Source organism: Somniosus microcephalus, chromosome 16 (assembly GCF_052327205.1).
Source record: "Somniosus microcephalus isolate GS21.2 chromosome 16, FLI_Smic_1.0, whole genome shotgun sequence".
NCBI classification, from domain to species: domain Eukaryota; kingdom Metazoa; phylum Chordata; class Chondrichthyes; order Squaliformes; family Somniosidae; genus Somniosus; species Somniosus microcephalus.
The window spans coordinates 88,091,420-88,112,108 of NC_141002.1; the positions used below are offsets into that span (position 1 = coordinate 88,091,420).

Sequence of the window (20,689 nt, forward strand, 5' to 3'; positions counted from 1 at the left end):
TTGAAACTTATAAAATTCTAACAGGACTAGACAGACTAGATGCAGGAAGGGTGTTCCCGATGGCAGGGGAGTCCAGAACCAGGGGTCACAGTCTAAAGATAAGGGGTAAGCCATTTAGGACAGAGATGAGGAGGAATTTCTTCACCCAGAGAGTGGTGAACCTGTGGAATTCTCCACCACAAAAGGCAGTTGAGGCCAATTCATCTATCCGCTCATTAGCGGTTGACCAATCCTACCTCTCATTAGCGTTGAGTGACGTGCTGGTTCACCAATCCTACAGTTCAGTGACCTGATGGTTGACCAATCGCTGCGTCATGGGCGGGACCTAATCCTCCAGTCTCCCGAAACTTCCCCGCCATTTTTTTCATCCCCACAGCCACAGCACCAGCCAAACAAACCTGCACATTGCGGCCCCGGGAGCGGCAGGTCAGTTTACACGCAGCGGGCAGGGGAGCAGCAGCGGCCAGCCATCAACCGCGCCACCCGCGGGGGAGCTCAGCTGGGGTCCATCTCGGCCCGAGAGCCCGGCCGGGCCTGAAGCGCTAGGCCCCGCACGGCCAGTATCACAACGGCACCGGGCCTCAGGCGCTAGGCAGCGAGAGGGGAGGAAGGGACAGAGAGAGGGGGAGGGAGGGGAGGGAGGGAGAGGAGAGGGGGAGAGGGAGGGACAGAGAGAGGGGACAGACAGGGGTAGGGAGACCACGCGGCCCAAAATTGCCCTGGCAACGCCGAGCACCCCCAGCTAGTTAAATATATTCAAGAAGGAGTTAGATATATTTCTTAAGGCTAAAGGGATCAAGGGATATGGGGAGAAAGCAGGGACAGGATGCTGAATTTGGATGATCAGCCATGATCTCATTGAATGATGACGCAGGCTCGAGGGGCCGAATGGCCTACTCCTGCTCCTATCTTCTATGTTTCTAACAGATTGCACTGCACTATTCGAAGAGCCTTCATCCCTCAACCAGCATCACTGAAACAAATGATCTGACCTGTTATCTCTGTGCTGTTTGTGGGACCTTGCAGTCTGTAAATTGGCTACATAACAACTACGACTACATTTCAAAAAGAATTTATTAGCTGAGAAGCACTTTGGGACATCCTGAGCCCCTAAAAGGCAAGATTTTTCTTTCTTTCACCCACAAAAATCCGTTATCCGCCATTTTAACAACTGCATTAACCTGTTTATCTGGCATGAAGTTAATACTTTTGTTTAAATAGCAAGACAGGAACTTCATCTGATGACATTAACACATCTGTTACTAATATCACACAGTGAGATTTCACCCCACAAGTATCATTGATTTGGTGTCTCGTCTTTCTGTTCTAACAGAAAATATTCAAAACTCTGTTGATGTTTTAAATCTGTAAATTATACACATTACTTGTGGTTTGTAATGCAGCCTAGTATTTTCAATTTTTTTAAAATTCTACAAGATTCCACATTTCATTGCCTCCTGCCCTGTAATCTTGATGAAATACATGGGACGTCTTATACTGTACCGGACAAATACTGAATCGCTGACAAATTTGCGTGTTGGTCTGCGACTGCAACAAAGTAATGTTAATTTGTTTTGCAATTGACAGTAATTCTTTTGAAATACATCTGGACTTTAGGCAGCATCAATACTTTTTTTTGAAAGCATTTGCAAAACGAAGAGCAAACAAAGGGATCTACCTGGCAGGGCCTCTGGATAATTACTTTCTTGAATAATTGTCTGCCACCAGAGCAGGCATCTGCTTACTCTGAGGTGCCTCGGGAGGCGGTTTTGTGTATTTTGGAATTCTCACCTTTGGTTCTTGATTAACTACTGCTATAATACTAGAAAATAGGTCATCATGGTAATTGGATGAGCTGGATGAAATGAGGCTTGGCTGAGCAGCCTGCTTTTATTTAGGGTTAGTTGGGCGCTAGGTGGCAACTCCACAATAACAGCTGCTTTTATATTGGTGCCAGTGAGGTGCTTGCTTGCACCACTGGTTCCCGAAACCTGGGTCTCCTCGGTCCGTTGCCAGAAGTGCAGGATAAAAGAAAGAAACACTTGCATTTATGTGGCACCTTTCAGGCCCTCAGGACGTCCCAAATCGCTTTACAGCCAATTAAGTACTTTTGAAGTCTCGTCACTGTTGTAATAAGCATAAAATCTAGGCCGACACTCCAGTGCAGTGCTGAGGGAGTGCTGCACTGTCAGAGGTGCTGTCTTTCAGATGAAATGTTAAACCGTGGCCCTGTCTGTTCGCTCAGGTGGACGTAAAAGATCCCATGGCACTAGTTCGAAGAAAAACAAGTCGTTATCTCATTGCTGTTTGTGGGACCTTGCTGTGCGCAAATTGGCTGCCGCGTATTCTAAATTAGAACAGTGACTACACTTCAAAAGTACTTCATTGGCTGTAAAGTGCTTTGGGATGTCCTGAGGTTGTGAAAGGCAGGCGCTACATAAATGCAAGACTTTCTTTCTTTTTATCTTTCGATCTTAGACTTTGAATTTATGAAATGGACTTGAAATTAACAAAGGAAACGACAGAGACAGAAGCTGTTTCAAATGCATTACAATGGTATAGACTTACCATGCCATCTTGAAGTGGAGACAAACTACTTCCTGAAGTATTGTCAAATATTGTTTACTGACACTCCTATGAAGCACCTTGGGACACTTTCCGATGTTCAAGGTGCTATATAAATACAAATTGTTGTTGTTGCTGTTGCTTCTGCGCTGCTGAAGGCAATGGCACCCCCTCATTTACCTCACAGCACCGCCACCCCTGATGTCAGGGCTGTTGCTGGCATCGGCAGCGTAATGTAAAGGCAACATGAACTGCTGCCTGCCAACAATTCCTTGCTGATTAAACTTTGAATTTGTGACTATTAAAAGTCACAGATATTTGCCAAAGCAGCTGAGCTGTCAACTTTGCTCTTTAAAAGGAATAGCTACAGTAAGTGCTCTGTTATATGCAGTAGGTTGGCCAGACAAAAACATTACATAAACCAGACTAGTGCAGAAGCGAGCTGATGATGATTACTGAAAGGATTCCGCACATGGAAAAAATGCATACAGCTTCACTTACATTTACCAAAGTTACTTATCTGAAGTCTCGTTAAATCTTACATTTGCTGGGAATGTCGAAAGATAAAATATTAACAGTGTGTTCACTCTGTGCACTATTTCTACTCTCTGGGACAGCACTAGTATAGAGGGAGAGGTGAAAAAGCAAAGTTTAGAGCTGATTTTAAAATGCCCATCCTTGTTTTCAAATCCATCCATGGCCTTGCGCCACCGCCCCCCCCCACCATCTCTGTAACCTCCTCCATCTCTGCAACCCTCCGAGATCTTTGCACTCCTCCAATCTGGCCTCTTGTGCATCCCCGATTTCCTTTGCTCCACCATTGATGGTCGTGCCTTCAGCTGCCTAGGCTCTATGCTCTGGAATTCCCTCCCTAAACCCCTCTGCCATGCCACCTCTCTCCTCCTTTAAGACGCTTCTTAAAACCTTCCTCTTTGACCAAGCTTTTGCTCGTCTATCCTAATAACTCTTTATGTAATTTGGTGTGAAATTTTGTTTTATAATGCTCCTATGAAGCAGCTTGGAATGTTTTACTATGTTAAAGGCACTATATAAATGCAAGTTGTTGTTGTTGGCTCCTCTTGGCGACCATTATTAGCAAATACTGGCAAGTTTTTTTATTCATTCACGGGAAGTGGGCAATGCTCCCTCTAATTATTTTTTGGTGCGCGGTTCCTTTAACTGGCTGCGCGGCCCATTGAAATGTTCGCGCGAGCGCGGTTTCTTCCATTTGGAAAGCCGGCGAGTGGCCTGCACGGGACCTCCAGACCACTGCGCGGCTTAGCGGGAATCTTGGATGTGGGCATCGCTGGCAAGGTTAACATTTATTGCCCATCCCTGATTGCCCTTCAGAAGCAAAGCCACTTACAGCTGGCTGAGTGAGTTGGGAACAGGCATCGCTGGCTGCTTATATTGTATCAGTAATAATTGCCACAAAATACACTGACTGTTATCCACTCAATGAAGTTTATTGAATGATCAGTCAATTATCTACAATACGTTTTGGATTTAGTAAAAGAAACATTTCAACAATTTGTCTGTTAGCATAGCACTCTAACCTTTCATACTAGTTTGAACAAAATCCTTTGGTTCAAAGAATTTTTATAGATTAGTCATAATTAATCCACATCATTTTATTCACTCTAACATAGTTCTTTGCCTTTACATATAACAGGCATCTGCATATCATCAAGGCTAACCTTGAATATTTCAGACTTTCTTCAACTGTGACTTCTAATGTTTGCTGAGAGAAATATTTTCATTCTACTCTGCAGCTTCCTTTATGTACTACCTTTTGTCTTTCTACCAAAAGGCCCATGTGTTTCCCAGCTGGAATGGCCTGCTAGTTGGCCCCTGCAAACAGCCCCTTCCCGTCCCCCCACCCCCAGTAATGATTGACAGTACAAAATGAAAATCACACCTGTGCATATAGGTATCAAGTTAAGCAGCTGCTATGTCTATCACTATTCATTTTCAGGTGTGAAATGCTTACCCAATGAATAGAATGTTTGAACTCCCGTTTCCATTCTTTTGTTGCTCCAAATGATGAATTGCTCATGTCTAATCACTCACAAAACAGAATGGCTGGAGGAAGTACGACTGCATTACACCAGCCTGAAGATAACTCCGAAGAAAAGTAAAATGGTGCTAAAAAGATTTTGTTAGATTCAATGTTTTTCTGCACTGCTGCAGCACAGAAGCATTCTGTTGATCATTGTAACATTGAAACGTGTATGGTTTAAGAAGTAGTTTTATGCTTTTTGCTATTTGTTTGTAGTTACCACTAACTGTGCGTTTATACTAGTAATGGATGACTGCTGTCACACACTGGCAGCAAACACAGCTATCCTTTTTTGGCTAAGTATTATCACTTATTTTTCTTTGGTCAACTGGGTGTCTGACATGTGAGGAAACCTATCACCATATTTAGAAGTCTTCAAACTAAGCTACTGACAAATCCACACAACATATAGAATTTCTGTTTGCCAGGTAGTATGCACACTGTTTTCCCATAGGGATGTACTCCACGTACCTAAATCCAGACAAGTGAGACACAAGTTGACAAAGCCAAAACTTAGGGACCCAAAAGTGTGCACTTTTAAGGAGTTTAACTGGTTAAAACACATGCAGCTTCCCACGAGAGTACTAGTAAACTCTGCATTGCTTGTTTGGTTAGGATCACATGACCCATTAGGGTATTGGCTTGCCGGGTTACCCCGCAATGCCTTGATTTTAAAATTCTCATCCTTATTTTCAGATCCCTCCCATGGCCTCACCCCTCCCTATCTCTGTAACCTCCTGCAGCCCTCCAACCTACCGAGGTCTCTGCACTCCTCCAATGCTGGCCTCTTGCGCATCCCCGATTTTAATTGCTCCACCACTAGCGGCCGTGCCTTCAGCTGCCTGGGCCTTAAGCCCTGGAATTTTCTAAAACTCTCCGCCTCTCTACCTCTCTTTCCTCCTTTAAGACGCTCTTAAAACCTACCTCGTCACCTGTCCTAATATCTCCCTATGTGGTTTGTTGTCAAATTTTTGTTTGATAACGCCCCTGTGAAGAGCCTGGGAATGTTTTACTATGTTAAAGACACTGGCCTAGAAATTGGGTTTTGGCGCAGCAACGGCTTTAGTGCCGGAAGTTAGTGTCGGAGCTAAGTCGCGCTGGTCGGGCCAAAAATTCACTACTTCTGCGCCCAAACGGCTGCCGGCGCTGCTGAAAGCTGTTAGCGCCTGAAAACTGGCGCTATGCGCTGAATTTCGGCGCTATTCCGGCGCTGCGGCGCCCGCTGCGGTGCGGCAGGTTCGGGAAGTGCAGGCCTCCTCCTTCCCTTAAGGAGGACCTGCCTGCACCCGGCCGCGGCCCGCGATAATCTTATTAAAAATGAGCCCGGCACCTCGGACAAGTGCCGGGCTTGCTTCTGTTCCGGGGGGGCGGGGGGGGAAGTCCGGGGAGGGAGCTGCGGCCAGGCGGGCGGCGGGAAAGCGGCCGGCCGCCGCGGGGCCTTTAATGCGCCGGCGCAAACTTGTGCAAGGCACCTCTGCCAGAACGTTGCTTGCGGCTGCCACGGGCGAGGCGGCCGCAAGTCAATTTCCCAGTTCGGGCGGGTTACCATGGCAACCGGGACGCTGCGCACACCGATGACGTCATCGGTGCCGGCGCAGCACTACCGGTCTACCGCGGCGGAAGGGCCCCAGGCAATTTAGGCGCCGGCGCCAATTGCAGCGCTAGGCCCTCTAGCGCCGCAAAATCGGCGCTAAGGGCACTGAATTTCTAGGCCACTATATAAATGTAAGTTGTTGTTGTTGTTTGAGCTGGATGGGAAGAACCTCCATTGACATGTCTACTCTTCCAGATTCCTTTAGTGATCCAAGCTGGTGCCCCGCTTCGTAAGTCCTGGTGGGAAAAAGAGGAGGCCCTCTAAGGTAAGTCAAAAACTTTCCTTAGTGAAACCAGAAGGAGCAGGAGCCACTACTAGTACGATAGCAAAATACTGCAGACGCTGGAAATCCGAAATAACAACAGAAAATGCTGGATAAACGCAGCAGGCCAGGCAACATCCGTGGAGAGAAATTATAGTCAACATTTCGGGTCAAAACCCTTTGTCAAGACTAAAGAGGCACAGGAAATGAAATAGATTAAGAGGCCAAGCTGGGAGAGAACAAAAGAGAAGAGACATTAAGAGGTATTCAAAGCGAGACGAGATGGTGATAGGACTAGTGGAGACAAAAGACGGCTCTAGATTAGGTGTGAAATGCGCTGACAGAATGGGAGACAGTTGCCATGTGGGAGAGAGAGAAAAAGAAAGGCAGGGGGGGAAAGGCCAAAACAAAGGTGTGGATATAAAATATAAGTAAGAATGTAATGGGGGCCGAGGTTATGATCTGAACTTGTTGAACTCGATATTGAGTCCGGAAGGCTGTAAAGTGCCTAATCGGAAGATGAGGTGCTGTTCCTCGAGTTTACGTTGAGCTTCCGTGGAACAATGCAAGAGGCCGAGGACGGTGAGTTCCGAGTGGGAATGGGGCGGTGAATTAATTGTTGGGTTCCCCACTTCCCACCTGTGAAGCAACCCCAAACATCACCCCCCCCCCCCGCCCTGACAATGTGGATCACCTTGGTGCAAGCAGGCCACCTCCAGGGCCCACAATTTTGAACTGCCCTGATTCGGACGGGCAGCTGGCCGGCTGGATGTAAACGAGGCCCGGGAATTAAAATAGCCCCAGGCTTCAAACTGATGATGTCAGGTGAGTTTGACGCTCATCAACCCTCCCCCCCACCCCCCAGCCACCTTCCCAAAACCCATTCCCAGTTAAAATCCCCCCTAAGTGTCTGACGCTATCAGGTGTCTAGAGGTCTGCCTTATATTAGAGGGTTCTGTCAACAGCAGGAGTGCCGTGTGCCTATCATCGACACAGTTTCAGTAATATAAAAGTGTTCACGTATAGCCAGCAGAATGAAACAGCAACAAGAATATAAGTATCGACATGTCTGCTGCAGGGCATGAGGAGCCGAGAACGTGAATGAAAGCTACCTTCAGGCAACAGCCATTAAAACTCTTTTATATGTATCACCATAGTCAAAGCAGTGATAAGTGTGTCAATCACACTGCTATCTGATCCACAGACAAGAAGTTAAAGAGAGGGAATAAACAATTTGTCAACTCATGATGCTTGTATCCCATAATCTTTGTATACGACACATTTTTGTTGCGTATCAAGATAAACTTTCTTATCTCTATCTGCGTATGGTTGAAATTTGACACTTTGTATAAAGATGCTGTAGTCACTGAGGCAGGCAACTAACTGAAGGTTCCTGCAAACATTTCAGTTAATCTGAATAATATGCAAGAAACAGTTTGACCTTAAAGGTTTCAGCTGGTTTATTGAAAGTTGTGAAGCATGTTTAGAACTGTTAAAACGTTTCTCCTTCGTTGGGATTCAGATTCAAAGTAACTTGCGTGGAGGAATTTAACTGGGGTGTAGAACATTTCACATATCTTACAGCAGTTTGATCAGCTAGGGTGTTGTTGGAACTCATACCTTTTAATGCTATGATTGACCTTATTAAAACATTAATAGAGGAGAAATAAATTAACTCTAACACGCAAATACTTTTGACTTGAGCTCTCGTTTTTTTTAAGCCTAAAGACAAGATGTAGCTTTGGGCACGTAGGTTTAAAACACAAGCCCAAACACACCTTGTCATAACTTGCAAACTGTTTCATATTTGTGGTTTTATTCATACAGATACATAAGTATGAAAATTTAAAAAAAAGGTTTTTTTTCTGAATACTTGGATTTTTTTTCTCGACAATTACCAAATGCCTATTCTGACAAGTCACACAATCAAAGCACTGCAAACATTCGCAGTACTGAAAGTATTACATGTACTAGTTGATCTCCCATGGAGTTTCTCAGAGACAAATTAATGGACTTAAAATCAGACAGGGATGCACTGCTGCCCAATTTCCCCCCAGACACTGTGCCCAGGTGATGCGCTATGCTCAGGCACAGGAACAGAAATATCTGTCTCGCTCTCTCCCTGTAACTGTCTCTCTGCTCTCCCACTCTCTCAATTTCTCTCTCTCCCTCTCTGTTCTTTCTTTTTATCTTCTACTCTTTTCTCTCTGTGTGGCTCTTGCATACTTTTTCATGTTCTGACAAAGGCCTACTCCTGAAACGTTAACCCATCTGTTCTCACCACAGCTGCTGTCTGACCTGCTGAGCGTTTCCAGCCTTTTCTGTTTTGGATTTCACGTTTTCCAACATCTGCAGTTTTTTTGTTTTTTATATTTCCTTGTCGCTGTCTTTGTACCCCCCGACTCTATTTCCTCACTCTTTTTATCCTTCTCTTTTAGACTGTCCGACCTTCCCTCTGTCTCTTTTTTTCTGTCTTTCACCAACTCTGTATACCTTTCAGACTTGGTCCCTCCCTGATTTACTGAATTTGTATCTTTTCTCTTTTTTAAAGGTATCGAACACAGCAAAAATAGCAGCCAACACGGAATTGGTCAGAGGTGGGCATCTGGGCCAGGCGAGGAGCCACTGCTCCTGGGCAAGGAGAGGCCCCGTGGGAGTTGCTGCAACATGTAAGTGTGTGAGAGAAACTGGTTGTTGGGATCTGGCTAGGGAGTGAAGGGTGTGGTTGGGGAAAGAAAGAAAGGCTTGCATTTATATAGCGCCTTTCACAACCTCAGGATGTCCCAAAGCAATTTACAGCCAATGAAGTACTTTTTGAAGTGTAGTCACTGTTGTAATGTAAGAAACGCAGCAGCCAATTTGCGTACAGCAAACTCCCACAAACAGCAATGCGATAATGACCAGACAATCTGTTTTAGTGATATTGATTGAGGGATAAATATTGGCCAGGACACTGCTCTTCTTCAAAATAGTGTCATGGGTTCTTTTACATCCACCTTAGGGAGCAGACGGGGCCTCGGTTTAACGTTTCATCCAAAAGACGGCACCTCCGACAATTCAGCACTCCCTCGGTACTGCACTGGAGTGTCAGCCGAGATTTTTGTGCTTGAGTCTCTAGAGCGAGACTTGAACCCACAACCATCTGACTGAGAGGCGAGAGAGCTACCCACTGAGCCACGGCTGATACATTGTGGGAGGGGAGAGTGCGGGGGAGGTGGGAGTGAGGGGGGCTCAAGCTAGGAAGCAGAGCTTGGGGTATGGGCTGGGGGGGGGGAGCAGAAGCATTTGGGTCTGGTGGAGAACCTGGTGAGAAGTCAACCTGAGAGGTAGCAGGGGATCTGGAGTCATGCCCTGCATTGCAGGCTGGAATATATTCCTGTTAATGTTATGGCCACAGTGGCTGTAATGGCATGTCAGGGAACTGTTGGAATATGCTAAGGGTGAGAGAGAAACTGAGGACATGAGTATGGGAATGGACAGGGGTAGGGGAGAAAGCTGCAGCCTGGAGCAGGCAGCTTGCAGAATCCAAGGTTGTGGCAGGAAGCAAGCAGGGCCTGAAGCTGCAACGGAGTGCTTTGTACAATATTACTGTATAATATTATAGTATTACTATGCTGCAGACACAAAAGTTTAAATAATATAGAAAGATAGGCACACCTTTTGAAGCAATATTTATGTTGACCTCACCTCCAGCTTCAAGCCCCACTCCAGGACTTGAGTAGATAGAAACATAGAAACATAGAAGATAGGAGCAGGAGTAGGCCATTCGGCCCCTCGAGCCTACTCCGCCATTCAATGAGATCATGGCTGATCATCCAAATTCAGTACAATGTCCCTGCCTTCTCCCCCTATCCCTTGATCCCTTTAGCCTAAAGAAATATATCTAACTCCTTCTTGAATACATTTAATGAATTGGCCTCAACTGTCTTCTGTGGTAGAGAATTCCACAGGTTCACCACTCCCTGGGTGAAGAAATTCCTCCTCATCTCAGTCCTAAATGGCTTACCCCTTATCCTTAGACTGTGACCCCCTGGTTCTGGACTCCCCCTCCATCAGGAACACCCTTCCTGCATCTAGTCTGTCTAGTCCTGTTAGAATTTTATAAGTTTCAATGAGATCCCCCCTCATTCTTCTAAACTCCAGCGAGTATGAGCCCAATCGACCCAATCTCTCCTCATACGTCAACTTACGCTGAGGGGTTGCTGCATTGTCAGAGATGTCACCAGCCTGTTTTGGTGGATGTAAAAGATCCCTATGAAAAGAGGAGCAGAGAGTTCTTCCTTTGTGCTGCCCAGTTTTCCACTCTCAACCAACACCACCACAAACAGATTAACTGGGCATTCCCCTCATTTGATGTTTGTGGGATCTTACCATCAAAAGTCAACAGGGAGGTTTGCCTGTACAGGAATCCCGCCCCAACCGCGGTTTTGCCATACACGGATTTCAAGTATACACGGTTTCCTCTCTGCGACAACTTTTGCCAACCGCAGCAGTGAATTTTGCATATACGCGGTTTTTAATTTAGGATTAAGGTAAATAACATGATTTTTATTGCTTTTATATTCTTTTTTATTGTGTTATTTGAACATTTATACTGTATTTGCTAACCACGGGGGTTTTCAGGGACGTATCCCCTGCGGTTGGGGAGGGATTACTGTACTAAACGGTATATACTTCAATGCAAGGAGTATAGCGAATAAAGCAGATGAGCTGAGGGTACAGGTAGATACTTGGGACTATGATATTATAGCTATTACAGAGACGTGGCTGAAAGAAGGGCAGGTATCTCAGCTCAACATTCCTGGTTACAGGATTTTCAGACGGGATAGAGAGGGAGGTAAAAAGGGAGGGGGGGTGGTCGCGGTATTGATTAAAGAAACTATTACAGCTGTGAGGAGGGATGATATGTTGGAGGGATCATCAAACGAGGCCATATGGGTCAAACTGAAAAACAAAAATAGGGACGATCACACTGCTGGGAGTGTACTACAGACCCCCAAACAGTGAGAGGGAGATAGAAGAACAAATATGTAGACAAATTTCTGAGAAGTGCAAAAACTATAGGGCAGTAATAGTAGGGATTTCAATATTAACTGGGATAAAATTAGTGTGAAGGGTCTAGAGGATGCGGAATTCCTAAAATGCATCCAGGAGAACTTTTTTAGCCAGTATGTAGCAAGCCCAACAAGGGAGGGGGCGGTTCTAGACTTAGTTTTAGGGAATGAAGCTGGGCAGATAGAACGCCTATCAGTGGGGGAGCATTTTGGTGCTAGTGACCGTAATTCTGTTAGATTTAAGGTAGTTATGGAAAAGGACAAGGATAGACCAGGAATAAAAATTCTAAATTGGGGAAAAGCAAATTTTGCTTAGTTCAGAGGGGAGTTAGCCATAGTGGACTGGAAACAGCTACTTGAAGGTAAATCAGTGTCAGAGCAGTGGGAGGCATTCAAGGAGGAGATCCGGAGGGTTCAAACCAAATATGTGCCCTTAAAGAAAAAAGGTGGTATGAACAAATCTAGAGCCCCTTGGATGTCTAGGGACATACAGGGTAGGATAAAGTAAAAAAGGGAGGCGTATGACAGATACCGAGGGCTAAATACTCCAGAATCTTTAGAGGAGTACAGAAAGTGCAGGGGTGCAATTAAAAAGGATATTAGGAAAGCAAAGAGAGAGCATGAAAAATTCTTGGCAAGTAAAATCAAGGAAAACCCAAAGATGATTTATAAATATATTAAGAGTAAGAGGATAACTAAAGAAAGGGTAGGGCCTATTAGAGATCATGAGGGCAATCTGTGTGTGGAGGCGGGAGACGTCGGTAGGTTTCTTAATGAATACTTTGCGTCTGTTTTCACAAAGGAGAGGGGTGAAGCAGACATAGCTATCGTGGGGGGGGGAGGAGTGTTAAATATTAGATGAAATAAACATAGTGAGAGAGGAAGTATTAAGGGGTTTAGCAGCTTTAAAAGTGGATAAATCCCCAGGCCCGGATGAAATGTATCCCAGGCTGTTAAGCAAAGCAAAAGAGGAAATAGAAGAGGCCCTGACCATAATTTTTCAATCCTCTCTGGCTTCAGGTGTGGTGCCGGAGGACTGAAGGACTGCTAATGTGGTACGCTTGTTTAAAAAGGGAGGAAAGGATAGACCGAGTAATTACAGGCCAGTCAGCTTAACCTCGGTGGTGGGAAAATTATTGGAAAGAATTCTGAAGGACAGGATAAATCTTCATTTAGAAAGACACGGATTAATCAAGGATAGTCAGCACGGATTTGTTAAGGGAAGGTCGTGTCTGACAAACTTGATTGAATTTTTTGAGGAGGTAACAAGGAGGGTAGATGAGGGTAGTGCGTTTGATGTAGTGTATATGGACTTTAGCAAGGCTTTTGATAAGGTTCCACATGGCAGACTGGTCACAAAGTTAAAAGCCCATGGGATCCAGGGCAAAGTGTCAAGTTGGATTCAAAACTCACTCGGAGACAGGAAACAGAGGGTAATGGTTGATGGGTGTTTTTGTGACTGGAAGGTTGTTTCCAATGGGGTTCTGCAGGGCTCAGTACTAGGTCCCTTGCTTTTTGTGGTATATATCAATGATCTAGACTTGAATATAGGGGATATGATTAAGAAGTTTGCAGCTGAAACTAAAATCGGCTGTGTGGTTGATACTGAAGAAGGAGCTGTAGACTGCAGGAAGATATCAAAAAATTGATCAGGTGGGCAGAACAGTGGCAAATGGAATTCAATCCGGAGAAGTGTGAGGTAATGCATTTGGGAAGGGCTAACAAGGAAAGGGAATACACATTAAATGGTAGGACACTGAGTAGTGTAGAGGAACAAAGGGACCTTAGAGTGAAGGTCCACAGATCCCTGAAGGTAGCAGGCCAGGTAGATAAGGTAGTTAAGAAGGCATACGGAATGCTTGCCTTTATTAGCTGTGGCATAGAATACAAGAGCAGGGGGGTTATGCTTCAACTGTATAAAACACTAGTTAGGCCTCAGCTAGAGTACTGCGTGCAGTTCTGGTCACCACATTACATGAAAGATGCGATTGCACTAGAGAGGGTGCAGAGGAGATTTACAAGGATGTTGCCGGGAGTAGAGAATCTTAGCTATGAGGAAAGACTGGATAGGCTGGATTTGTTTTCCTTGGAACAGAGGAGGCTGAGGGGAGACCTTATTGAGGTGTATAAAATTATGAGGGGCATAGATAAAGTGGATAGAAAGGATCTATTTCCCTTAGCAGAGGGGTCAAAAACCAGGGTGCACAGATTTAAAGTAATTGGTCGGAGGTTTAGAGGGGATTTGAGGGGAAATTTCTTCACCCAGAGGGTTGTGAGGGTCTGGAACTCACTGCCTGAAAGGGTGGTAGAGGCAGGAACCCTCACCACATTTAAAAAGTACTTGGATGTGCACTTGGGATGCTCTAACCCGCAGGGCTATGGACCAAGAGCTGGGAAGTGGGATTAGGCTGGATAGCTTTTTGTTGGCCGGCGCGGACACGATGGGCCGAAATGGCCTCCTTCCGTGCTGTAACTTTCTATGATTCTATGATTCTATAATTCATTGGGATGTCCTGAGAACATGATAAGATGCTATATAAATGTAAGTACTTTCTTTTGGCACTTGGATCGCACTCAGCTCCTTCCCCACTTAGGTTTCAGAAATTAAACCTTGCCGCAGTCGCTCTCACACCAGCTTCAAGTCCTGGGCTTGTCTGCTTCACTCCTTTACAGTTTCAGGCCCTGCTTGCTCCCTGCCCCAACTTTGGGTTCTGGAACCTGCCTGCTCCAAGCCGCAGCGTTCTCCCCTACCAAACAGCAGTAAAATGTGCAGTAAAACATTAAAGTACACATGCAATGGGGTATATGGACACAGCACATGCTCATTTTTATTTTTATGATTTTTAAAATTAAAATAAGATATAAGTGATAAAAACGATGAAAACACTAAAAACCCCAAGTGTTTTGCTTAGAATATTCCTCTTAAAATATGCTTCATCTATTCTAATTGCAGTTGGTGGACTCGTATATTATTTATACAATCTCCAGTAACCCTTAATAACCACATTTATTTGTTCAATAAATACCCAACTTCTTTTCAGACTGGGTTCGTCTCTTGTCTCGTCACTTGGGAAAAAAGAATTCCTTCTTGTATCCCAGTTACATGAAGGGTGTTTGATTCAGGTTGAATTCAAATTAAAGTAGGATTCCAAGTGAGTTTGTTTTGGCAGCGTCCTGACTGGACTGGACCCAGAGTGGGACTTCAGGGTGCTCTGATGCCATCAAGCTGCAACTAACAAGGCTCTGCTTCATACTCACGTTAGCGGTAAACATATTTTAGAAGAGGTATATGCTATAAATGTAGCCTAACTGGTAGCTTTTTAACTGCAGGAATCACTAGAATGTTTACTTTTAGAATTTTCCGGCAGCAGGATTTGTTTTATTAGCAACTTTATAAATCATGATTTGAAAAAAAGATATAAATATAGGTTGTTGCTGTGTTTTAACAAATGCGTAATGGGATACCCTTGCTGTTTGGCTCCTGGTCCCGAAACTGTGGTGCGGCGATGCGAAGAAGGGACCAGGTAACCAAAATCGATTCCCTCTCCCTCCCACTGGCTTCTTATCCCCAGCTTCCAACATTCTTATCTTCATTTACAAATCCCTCCATGGTCTTCCCTCACCTTACTTCTGCAACCTCCTCCAGCCCTCCAACCCTCTGCTCTTCCATTCCACTCCACTATTGGGGGCAGAGCATTCAACCATCATGGCCTTGCACGCTGGAATTCTCTTCCTAAACTCCATCGTCTCTTGCAGTGTAACATTTTCTGTCTTCACGGAGCGAGGAGTTCACAGTCATCAGTAGAACTAGAGGATCCACAGCTACGCTAACATCAGTCATCTACATCCACATTTGCATCAAGCAGCAGCACAGACATTGCAAAAGATTTGATGGTGAGGAGGAATCACAAGGTGATAAGAGGCAGTGGTTTGGAAAAAAACAACTGGCACAGGGCAGAGGCCCCCCACATGCTTTTAAGTTGCAGGATGATGCAGACCTTAGTGAGCCTGATTTGAAATTGAGGTTGGCATAACAACGTGAGCATATTGAGCTGTTGTGTGGTTCCTTGGGCATAACTATGAGAGGCTGGCCGGCTAGGATGGAAAATATAGCACCCAGATGTGCACTGCTGTCTCCCACAAGTAATGCCCTGACAGAATATTTGTCTGCAATGCATTCTGCGATTGAGCACATTGTAACATCAGTTTGCAATGAGCCCCATAGTTACACAGGCTGTAGGCACAGCAAGAACATCTTTCACAAATGCTTCTGCAGCATCAGAAGCACATAGAAGCAGGGAGCTACATAGGAAGCAACGCACAGAAGTTTGTGGTGCACAAGGGAAAAATTCACCTGCAAAATACATTTAGCACATGGGCTAAAACAGAGGATAAGATTCATTTCCTTTCATCATATTGTTTTACTGTGCAAAATAGAAAGTGTCGGATGTGCAAAGCTAAAGATGAACTTCACATATGCAGTTCTGTGCAAAAACTATACAGGTAAAGGAATTAGCATTTCAGTGACTACAAGTATATGAATGAACAAATATACGAACATATGAAAAAGGCCAGCTGGTCCATCGAGCCTGCCCTACATTGGCGTGCTGTAACTTCTGCATACCTTGACCCCTATCCACCCCTCTCCCCAACCACACAGCCACGCAATCTCCTGGGAAAGGCAAAAAACAAACAGAAAGCAACAGAGCCTAATTGCACAGCTCATTAGAAGAGCTGGACAATAGTAAGCTCAAGCAGCAATCTCCATGCCTGCAGTGACTGGTCTGCCAGTATTGGCTGCTGTACATCGTGGTCTTTGCAGCTGATCATCAACCAAGCCCCATGTTGAGGTCTCTCTGTCCATTGCAATATTGGGGAACTTGCAGCACAGTATAATTTTGCCAAACATCTGTGGAGCATATTGGAAACATAGAAACATAGAAGATAGGAGCAGGAGTAGGCCATTCGGCCCCTCGAGCCTGCTCCGCCATTCAATGCGATCATGGCTGATCATCCAAATTCAGTACCCGGTCCCTGCTTTCTCCCCATATCCCTTGATCCCGTTAGCCTTAAGAAATATATCCAACTCCTTCTTGAATATATTTAATGAACTGGCCTCCACCGCCTTCTGTGGTAGGAAGGGCCTCCATGAATGATGCAAAGGATCTGAAGTGTTGCTATTTTAACAGGTTTACAAATTTTAAAAAACTTATTAAAATGCAAGACAAAGGATTATCATACAAAGACATTTGTTCTGAATATCGCACAGTGCGATTTCATCCTGCAACTGTCTGCTTGGTGAGGACCCTGGTTTGCACATGTGTATTGTATCTGATCTTTGTTGGGATATGGGGATTGTACAGAGGTGTCATCAATAGGAACATAGGAACAGGAGTGGGCCATTTAGCCCCTCGAGCCTGTTCCGCCCTTCAATGAGATCATGGCTGATCTGTAATCTAACTCCATATACCCATCCCATATCCCTTAATACCTTTGGTTAAAAAAAATCAACCTCATTTGCATCCCATAACTCCTATCGCCAAGGAACCAGCTGTCCTCCTTCTTTCTCCTTCAAAGAGTTGTGGCATGTTTTATTACTTCTGAATTAAAGCAACTTGCTCCCTGTGATGAAATATGCCATTCATCAGGCACTCTGTATTCTCTGTGTTTGATTGTGCCTGTGACTGTGACAAGCAGGGGAGTTTAGTTTCAGTTTCATTTCCTTACCTGTATTGTATTGTGTGTTGGGCTCTGCCCATACCTGGCCCCTACTTAAGCAGGCCCCAGCGTGTCTCACATCCAGTACAGCAGATCTCTGGATGAGAGACACTTCTCCACTGTGTATTACTTTCTGAGTTAATAAACGCCTTGCTTTGCTCCGTTAACGTTGAGTCTCGGATTCATTGAGGCACATCACTCCCCCAATGAAGCAGTCATCAAAGTGCCTTATTTAATGGCAGGGAATACCAGTTGCACATTGGGTGGGAGAGGGTAGATTTTAACTTTCCTAAAGTTCCTGCTGACGGTCTTGAGGCCTGGTCTATTTTGAGGGTTATTAACGTGTGGCTGGCGAGCTACATGCCCGGAGCTACAGCTCGCCGGTTTCAAGCTGGCACAGTACTGGACGGCCCAGAGACCTATAGAGAGGTAGGTTCGGGAAGGGGCACTAATCGTGGAAGGCGGTGGAGATGGCGGGGGCGAGGTGGGTGGAGCCCAGGGTGGCAGCAGCCCATATTATTCTCGTGCAGCCTGGAGGAACATTTTAACTCGGGCCTTCTGCTTGGTGTCCCAGGTGTCCACCTGAATCAGGTGGGAGCCATTTTAATCTATGCAGGAAAAATCAAAGTTAGAAACTCCCTTGGCTGTTTTTTTTGAGCAGCTTCCAGCGGTCCCCTTAAAGACTGTTGGCTAGGCCACTCAACACCTGGTACAAACAGGCGGTGCATGGTCCGTCCATTTGTACTGGAAAATTGCAACTGGGGTCCTGGAAACCGGCATATTTAAGCAGCCTGCTGCCAGAAACAAGGCTGCTCGCCCATTTACAGACTCCCCAAAAATGACATCAGATGGGCCTTAGGCGTCAGTGGGGCAGCCATTGTCCCTCCCCCTCCCCAGCCCCAGTTTTCAACTGCTAGCCGTCCATATGTCAGGCAAGAAATGGACGGCTGGCAGTTGAAAATTGCCCCCTAAAAGTAATAGAACAATTTTTTTTTAAACTCCTGGAATTTTGCCGCATTCGTTAAGTTCTGATAAGTCTACCAATTAAACTAAACTGATGATTTACCACTTCAGGTGCGACAGGGAAGGGTAGCCTGTTGATTATGGTACCGGACAAGCAACTCAGCAGTGGTGAGTTTAAATCCCACCTTGGCAAGTTGTACAATTTAATCTAAAAAAATTAGTGCCAGGAAAAAACCCAACTGGTTTACTTCAAGGAAGGGAACCAGTCACCATTAGCTAGTCTGGCTCCAGTCTCATGCTTTGTGGTTGAATCTTAATGCCATCAGGGCAACTGGGGATGGGTAATGGAGAGGTTGGAATTCAATATATTTGTACTGTAGTCCGAATGAATCATGTGTGGTCCAATTTATAAAGCTACTAAGAATCCATGAGGACATTTGTGTAGCATGCTTTGTGGAATTCAGGTGACCCATTTCCCGTCCCCACCCTGCCTCAGCTACCCTAGCATCCAGCAGGTTATTGAGAGGAAAACAGCAATTAATGAAGTTTGCAATGTCTCTTTGATGACAGTTCTTGCCACAGCTGGTAGGAACTCACTCACCACCTGCCATGATGGTTGGAAACTAAAACGGCACTCTCAATGTGCACCTGAACCCAGTGGAGTCAGATTTTCCTAAAAGCTTGGTGGGGCGATAACGCTCTTGCAAGTTCACGCACAAAGTGCGCACAATTTTATGGGACGCTGAAGAGGAAAATCTGGCCCAGTGTGTCTGTATTAGGCCAGAGTTTATTATTTTGCAAGATAAAGCTACATTGGGCTAAACTGGCACACTCAAAGTTTTGAATGTTTTTTTTGGTGTTCACCCCTATTAAAGAGAAAGATCAATATGATCAGTGGGCATGTTAATTGAGCTATAGCCTGTCATTGAAATATAGACAAAAAAATACAATTATTTATTGAATAAAAGCTCTTTTTTAATGATAGTAATTATTTAATACTTGAGTGGACAACATTTTTTCCCATTTGCCGAGAGCTTTGGCATTTTACAGGGATATGGTTCCATGAGTACTGGTCACCTTCCGATAGGTTGCCCCAGTGGACATTATTCATGTGTAAACAATGATGAGGAGCGCCAGTATTGTATTCGACCGTGGAGCCACCAGAGTTGAGTGCAGTCCTGTTCCCACCTAACCTGCAAACACATTCACTTCCAACAGGGGCCGCTGAATCGTGATCACGAGCTGAAATCCTGACTGATTTTCCCCTTTCTAATGTAGATGTGCTGAGGCCAGTTATAGGAATCCCACCGCTGTCTCAGCTGAGATGTTCTGTTTCAATGTCTAGATATCTGCTTTGGGCTTTTAATCTAGTCTATGGTTATTGTAAACACTTCACTTAAAATTTTCTTTGGGGGAATAATTCGCTATCGACCATTTTGGGGCACTAACATCGCCTGGGCGCTAACTTTAGCCAGTGGCCACATAATTCAGTATTAGCACCCCAAGAGGGAAATGGAGCACTAAATCAAGCGCTCCACTTCCTTCTTAGAGCGCTAACCCCGAATATCGGGGCAGTGCGTTCTGCAGCGCTACACACTGGGCCACATAGCGCTGCCACATGGAAAGGCTCTTCCCCTCATTAAAGGGGAGGACCCAAGTACACAACTCTGCGGGGCCCCAACTGGACCACCGGGGAGCGGGGTGCCGTGCCAACAGCCCAGCACTCAAGAGGACTGCTGGGCTGCCAGATCACGGCACAGACCCCGTGTTCAAAGATGCAACGGGCTGCGACAAGTAAATCGGACGATTTTTTTCCTTCCCCCCGCCCACCACCTCCCCTTTAGTTATCACCCTGCAAGCCTCCTCCCGCTCCGTTCCCACCCCCCTGAATCAGTCGCTGTCATTGCCCGGCGCAGATTCAGGGAGTGTGGGCCAATTTTGCAAGCGGGGCGAAAACGGGGCGCTGCGCACAGTGATGACGTTGTTACCGGTTACCGCCGCCGCTAAACTCCCGCTGAATTTAGTGGTGAAAAGTCATTTGCGCCCCATTAGCAACCCCCCCCCACCCCTGGGGCGCTAATGAGAGGTGCAAATGCACCGAATTTCTCGTCCTTAAGGGGGAGAAATTCGGTTGTTAGCGCCACCAATTAACGCCTAAAGAGGCCGAGAAGTGGGGCGCTAGCCAATTTCCGGGCGGGCGCAGGGCTCGCCCCATATTGAGCATGCATTTAGCGCCGGCGCTAAATCTTAGCGCCCGCTCATGGGCGCAGGCTGATTATGTCATTTGAGTGTGCAACGCATTTTGGGCGCCCCGGACCAGAAATTCAGTGGTGCCCCCCTCCGTAGCGCCTGGCGCTAATAGTGACAGCTTACCTGGAACCTTACCAAGTCACTCTCGGGCTGGAGGAGTGTTATTTAAAGGGGACTGGTGTGGTTTAAAAGCGGCAGCCATTTTTGGAGCACAACTTCCTTGA

The 20,689-nt window shown here is 45.6% G+C and overlaps 1 long non-coding RNA gene across 3 annotated transcripts in view; it reads left to right on the forward strand.

Annotated features, from left to right (window-relative positions):
* The window catches only part of LOC147106365 (uncharacterized), a 75,489-nt gene that overhangs the window by 33,763 nt on the left and 21,037 nt on the right, over positions 1-20,689 (forward strand). For all 3 annotated transcript variants that reach the window (XR_015081436.1, XR_015081435.1, XR_015081437.1), the window contains 2 exons: positions 6,414-6,483; positions 9,032-9,149. This is a non-coding gene — a long non-coding RNA (uncharacterized LOC147106365). The remainder of the gene's footprint in view (positions 1-6,413; positions 6,484-9,031; positions 9,150-20,689) is intronic.